The sequence below is a fragment of the Dasypus novemcinctus genome, chromosome X (assembly GCF_030445035.2).
Source record: "Dasypus novemcinctus isolate mDasNov1 chromosome X, mDasNov1.1.hap2, whole genome shotgun sequence".
Lineage (NCBI taxonomy): Eukaryota > Metazoa > Chordata > Mammalia > Cingulata > Dasypodidae > Dasypus > Dasypus novemcinctus.
The window spans coordinates 82842787-82848840 of record NC_080704.1 but is presented as its reverse complement, the minus strand read 5'-3'; the positions used below and the strand labels follow the sequence as shown (position 1 = coordinate 82848840).

Genomic DNA, 6054 nt, shown 5'->3' with positions numbered 1-6054 from the left:
GCCGGGGACGCCTCTGTGGGTCGGGTCGGCCCGGCGGGAGGCGAGGACGCCGGGTGGGTCAGGAGCGCCCAGCGCCTGACCTCCCGGGGAGGGAGCAGCCGAATGGCGGCCCGCCGAAATTCACTCCCTCAGGGCTCCACGTGCCACGGAGGTGGGTCTGTGGGGGCGGCCAGGCGGGGATGTGCGGTCCTCGGTCCTCGGCAGCCAGCCTGCAGCCGCAGCAACCCGGATCCTGCCACGTACTTTCGCCGCTGGCCCGAGGCGGCACTCTCCAAAAGTGCTTCCTAAAGCACCTCAGGAATAGGCAGTAAAACACTAGAGTACAGGGGCTGACAATGGTGGGAATCCTGGTAAACATTCTATGCTCTAATATGGAACCACATAGAGCTATTCCTTAAAAATAATGGTTAATTGGAAGTAGAGTTCTCCTCACAAGGACTGAACGGTGGCTTCAACACCTCTCTCTCCATGAACTTAGATTATGCTGTTATTGAGTCGCAAATGTTCATAGCTGCCTACCAGAAGCAAACATAAATTCTCCCCAGAGAAACATCATCTTAAGTCTCAAATTCTTTCTACAATTTTCATACATAATTACTGACAATGAAAAAAATGTAAGCAGGTTTATGAAGAGAACCCATAAGAACCAAGTGGGAAGCGGATGCGGCTCAAGCAATTGGGCTTTGGACTACCACATGGGAAATCCGGGGTTTGGTTCCTGGTGCCTCCTGGAGAAGGCGGGCTGGCACAGCAGGCAGGCACGGTGAGCTGATGCAACAAGATGACAGAACAAAAGAGACATAAAGAGGAAAGGCAATGAGAGACACAACAAACCAGGGAGCTGAGGTGGCGCAGGTGATTGAGCACCTCTCGTCAACATGGGAGGTCCCGGGTTTGGTTCCTGGTGCCTCCTAAAGAAACATAAGCAGACACAGAGAGCACACGCAAATGGACACACCGAGCAGACAGTGACCAAAAACAATGTGGTGGGTTTGGGGATAAATAAATAAAATAAATCTTAAAAAAAAAAAAAAAAAAAAAAGAACCAAGTGCCAGCTAGCAATGCATCTGGCAAAAGACCTTGATGAAAAGGGGGAAATGGTAAATACAAATGAGGTTTTAATGGGTAAAAGACTTCAAAGTGAGCCAGGAGGTCATTCCAGAGGTTACACTTATACAAGTCTCAACAGGATCTCATTGACTTCTACAGCAAACAGTGCCTCAAATAGCTGGGCTCCTGAGTGCTCTAGGGGCATTCAGAAACTATAAGGCAGGACACACAGCTCAGGAATTCAGCACCCTGTCAGTGGGCCTTACCTTGGAATTTATGCTCCCCAGTGTAACAGCGTTAGACTCATTTATAGGTTCTCTACTCCTGGCTCTTCTGCCCCTTTTACTTCAACCTATAATTAGCACTATACTTGATAAATATATATCCCAGAGGCTTAAATTTTTAATCTGTCCATGTGCCAGTTGAGCCCTGAATTTCAGCAGAGTTGCAATACCTACTCTCCAGTACATTGGACTCACCCAGGACAAATAACAAGGATATGATGATGGACAATGCCCATCCCAAGGAAGAGGAAGTGTCTGCAACAGCAAGCAAGATAGTTCCATCCATCCACCCCATGAGGTCTAAGCTCCCTCTCAATTAGAGGCAGAGTGGGCATCACCATCCCAAGGTCCTCAAGATTGCAGAATGAACAATGGACTAAAATAGACTTATTATTATTCTACTATAGACTTATTTTTATTCTAGCAATGGAAGAACTCTTATCGTTGACAGAAAGGCAGTGGCCTACAAAGGTTCTGAGGGATGGCAGAGGGAAGAATAGGCATAATATGGGGGCATTTTGGGGACATTGCATTTGTCCTGCATGACATTGCAGTGAGAGACACAGGCCATTGTATACTTTATCATAGCCTACAAAATTGTGTGGGACAAAGTGTAAATTATAATTTAAACTGTAATCCATAGTTAGTAGCGATGCTTCAATATGTGTTCATCGATTGTAACAAATGTACCACACTACTAAGGGATGTTGTTGATGTGCAAAAGTGTGGGAGGGGGAGAGAGTGGGCATATGGGAATCCCTCATATTTTTCTATGAAGGATTTTATATATATTTTATATATTATATATATTATAAAATATATATTATATATATATATTTATAAAGAACCAAGAGAAAAAAATCAGACATGATAAAGTGATCCAGAATGACCTCAGAGAGTAGAGTTAACAAACATGACACAAAACTGTGCTTACTATGTTACAGGGAGCCAAAAGAAACTTCAGAATTTCAGAAGAGAACTGGAAAATATGAAAAGAAGTAAATGGAAAATTTTAGAACTGAAAAATTCAGTAACTGAAATTTAAATCCCAATGCATGGGATTAGCACATTAACAATGATGAAGAAAGAACCGGTGGACAGAAAGCTGAAGAAAGAACTGGTGAACTGAAAAGTCAAAAGAAAATATCTGGTATGATGCAGAGACAAAATAATGGGAAATAAAGAAAACATAAGAATCATAGTGTTATAATGAAAAGGGTTAACACATGTGCAATTGAAGTCTCTGTAGGAGAGAGCAGAGAGACTGACATAGAAGCAATGTCTGAAGATACAGTGGTTATGATTTTTTAAAAAAACTGATGAACTGCATCAAGTAATACAATTAAGAGACATTATGGGGAAGCGGATGTGGCTCAAGCTACTGGGCTCCTGTCTCCCATATGGGAGGTCCAGGGTTTGATCCCCGTGGCCTCCTGGTGAAGGCAAGTTGGCTCAAGGAGAGAGCTGGCCCACACAGAGTGCTGATCCACGTGGAGTGCTGGCCCGCTCAGCAAGCTGGCCTGAGCAGAGCGCTGGCCCGTGCAAGAGTGCTAGCCCAAGCGGAGAGCTAGTGCAGCAAGATGGTGCAACAGAAAGAGACACAGAGGAGAGACAATAAGAGACACAGCAGACCAGGGAGATAAGGTGGCACAAGAGATTGAGCACCTCTCTTGCACTCCGGATGGTCCCAGGATTGGTTCCCCATGCCACCTAAAGAGAAGACAAGCAGACACAGAAGAACACACAGTGAATGGACACAGAGAGCAGACAATGAGGGAGGGGATAAATAAATAAATCTTTAAAAAAAGAGAGAGACATTATGAAACACAAGAAATATAAAATTGAAAACTACATCTAGGGACATCAGAAGCAAAAAGTGTAAGAAATCAGAGAAAGAAAACCTTAAAAGCAGACTGAGAAAAATGACGGATTACCTTCAAAGAAGAGAGAGAAAAAGAGAACATAGGGCATGGTAAATTTAAACACACATATATTATAAATTAAATTAAATGGCAACAGGCAAAAGATCCTAATTAAAAGGCAAGGATTAGCACATTGAATAACATAAACCAAACCTATTAAATATTGCCTGTCAGATGTACACCTGAAATATAAGAAGATAAATTGAAAGTAAAAAGAAGGAAAAGATGTGTCATGTGAACACACTGAACAAAATTTTCTGGTGTGACTATAATCATATCATTCAATAGAGACTGTAAGACACATGGAATTATTGGAAATAAATAGGAATACTTAATAAAAATTAATTCATGACAAAGATAGAATAATTTTTAAAATATATAATCCTCAATTATATTTGCAGATTTTAGTGTATCTTTTTCAGAAATTTATAGAAAATTCCACAATAATTAAACACAAACAGAAAATCAAACACAAAATCCACTAAGTTTTCTGAAACAAGACTAACAAAACTGATCTAATTGATATAGATTGCTCCACCCGACAAGTGCAGAATATGCACTCTTTTTATGTGCATACAGAGTGTTTATGAAAAAGTGTCTGTATTAGTCAGCCAAAGGGGTGCTGATGCAAAATACCAAAATTGGTTGGTTTTTAAAATGGGTATTTATTTGGGGTAGTCTATTTTCATGTGTTAGAGCAAGAAGGCTGCCAACATCTGTGAGGGTTCAGGCTTCCTGGTTACCTCCCTTCCAGGGTCTTGCTTCTCTCTGGGTTCAGGGTTCTTCTCTTCCCAGGGCTTGCTTCTTCCTGTGCTCAGGGTTCCTCTGTTCCTGGGGCTTGCTTCTGCTTCCTCTGTGAGCTTACTTCCCGTGGCTCCAGCTTAAGGCTTCAGCATCAAACTCTAACATCAAAAACCCTCCAACTCTGCCCTTTGCCATGTCTTTTATCTGTGAGTCCCTACCCACCAAGGGGTGGGGACTAAATGTCCTACTGGCGCAAGAGGTTTACCTGATTACTTAATCAAGTAAACCTCTGAATCCAATATAATCTAATATGCCCAGAGGAAAAGATCAAGTTACAAACATAATCCAATGTTTCTTTTTGGAATTCATCAATAATATCAAATTGCTACAGGTCATACGTGCCATGAAGAAAATCTCTTCATATTTCAAAGAAATGAAATACTCCAGACTATTTTATCTATCTACAATGAAGTTATGCTACAAATCATTAATAAAAATAGCTAGAAAATATCCACGTATTTGGAAACTATGAAACAAATTTCAGAATAACCTGTGACTGAAGGAAGAAGTTCAATGGATATTAGATATATCTTGAACTGAATAGTGAAAATAGCACATATCAAGATTTTTGGGAGCCAGGTAAAGCCATGATTAGAGAAAAATTGATAGCCCTAAGTGCATACTTTAGAAAAGAAGAAAGACTGAATATTAATGACCCACGCATCAATGACAAGAAGATAGAAGAAGAGCCAATTAAGCTCAAAGAACGTGAAAGGTAAATAATAAAGGTCAGAGCAGAAAGAATTGAAATAGGAAACAAACATATGATGGAGAGAATCAAAAACACCCAAAATTGGCTCTTTGAAAAGATTAACCATATTGATAAACTTCTTGGGAGACTAAACGAGAAGGAAAAAGGAGAACTAATATTTGTCGTGGATAAGCGGACACCAATACAGATCCTGCAGGCATTTGAAAGGTTATAAGGAAGAGCGGAAGGACGTGGGGTTTCTGAGAGTTCGCAGTGGGTGCGTCGGTGACTAGCCCCTCGGTGGCGCTGAGGTGGGGGTTGCGGCCACTGAAGCAGATCGCACTCTCTTTGTGGGCTATCTTGAAACTAAAGTGACAGAGTAGGTCCTTTTTGAGCTTTTCCACCAGGTTGAGCCTGTAATAAAAGTAAAAATTCCCAAAGATAAGGATGGTAAACCAAAGCAGTTTACGTTTGTGAATTTCAAACATGAAGTTATCTGTTCCTTATGCAATGAATCTACTTAATGGAATCAAAGCTTTTGGAAGGCCATCAAAATTCAGTTTAGATCAGGAAGCAGCCATGCCTCACAGGATGTCAGTTTGTCATATTCCCAGCATCTCGTTGGAAATTCAAGCCCTACCTCTACATCTCCTAGCAGCAGGTATGCAGGTATGCAAGGACTGTGGATATTATGACTCCATCAACACAGATAATTCAGAGATCTTTCTCTTTTCCAGAAAATTTTCAGAGACAAGCTGTGATGAACAGTGCTTTGAGGCAGGTGTCATAAGGTGCTAAATTTGGTTCTCCACATCTGGATCAATCAAAATTTTCTCCAACAGTTCAGTCACATAATCATTTAAGAATAAGTAACCAGTCTTCAAGCCCCCAGTGGCGCCAAGATACATCATCATCACAGCACAAAGTCAGGCAGAATTATCATCCCTATGTAGCTGTAGACATTTTACCATCATTACAGAGGAAGCAGAGATAATTTCTTTTTTGAAGATAGGAATCATGATGGCAGGAGCCATAACCATGACAGCAGAGATGGAAAATGGCATTCATCATGACACTGACAAGTATTAAGAGAACACTGCCTTTTTATGGGGTTATTTTAGGCCCTTTTTGCTGGGTTGATCTGGAGAAGTTTTGCTGAAAAACTGTACAGCGCAGCTTTACAACTTGCCACATTTCTTTACAAATGACTTTTAAAACCTAGAGCTACAGTTTGATGCAAAATGAGAATTGTGCTTCCAGTTTTATTACATTAATAACCTTTCACCTCAGGGTTTTATGAAG

The 6054-nt window shown here is 41.1% G+C and overlaps 1 pseudogene; it reads left to right on the top strand.

The window, feature by feature from the left end:
* Positions 1-4648: 4648 nt before the first annotated feature.
* Positions 4649-5825, top strand: LOC131277129 (RNA-binding protein 7 pseudogene; annotated as a pseudogene).
* Positions 5826-6054: the final 229 nt, after the last annotated feature.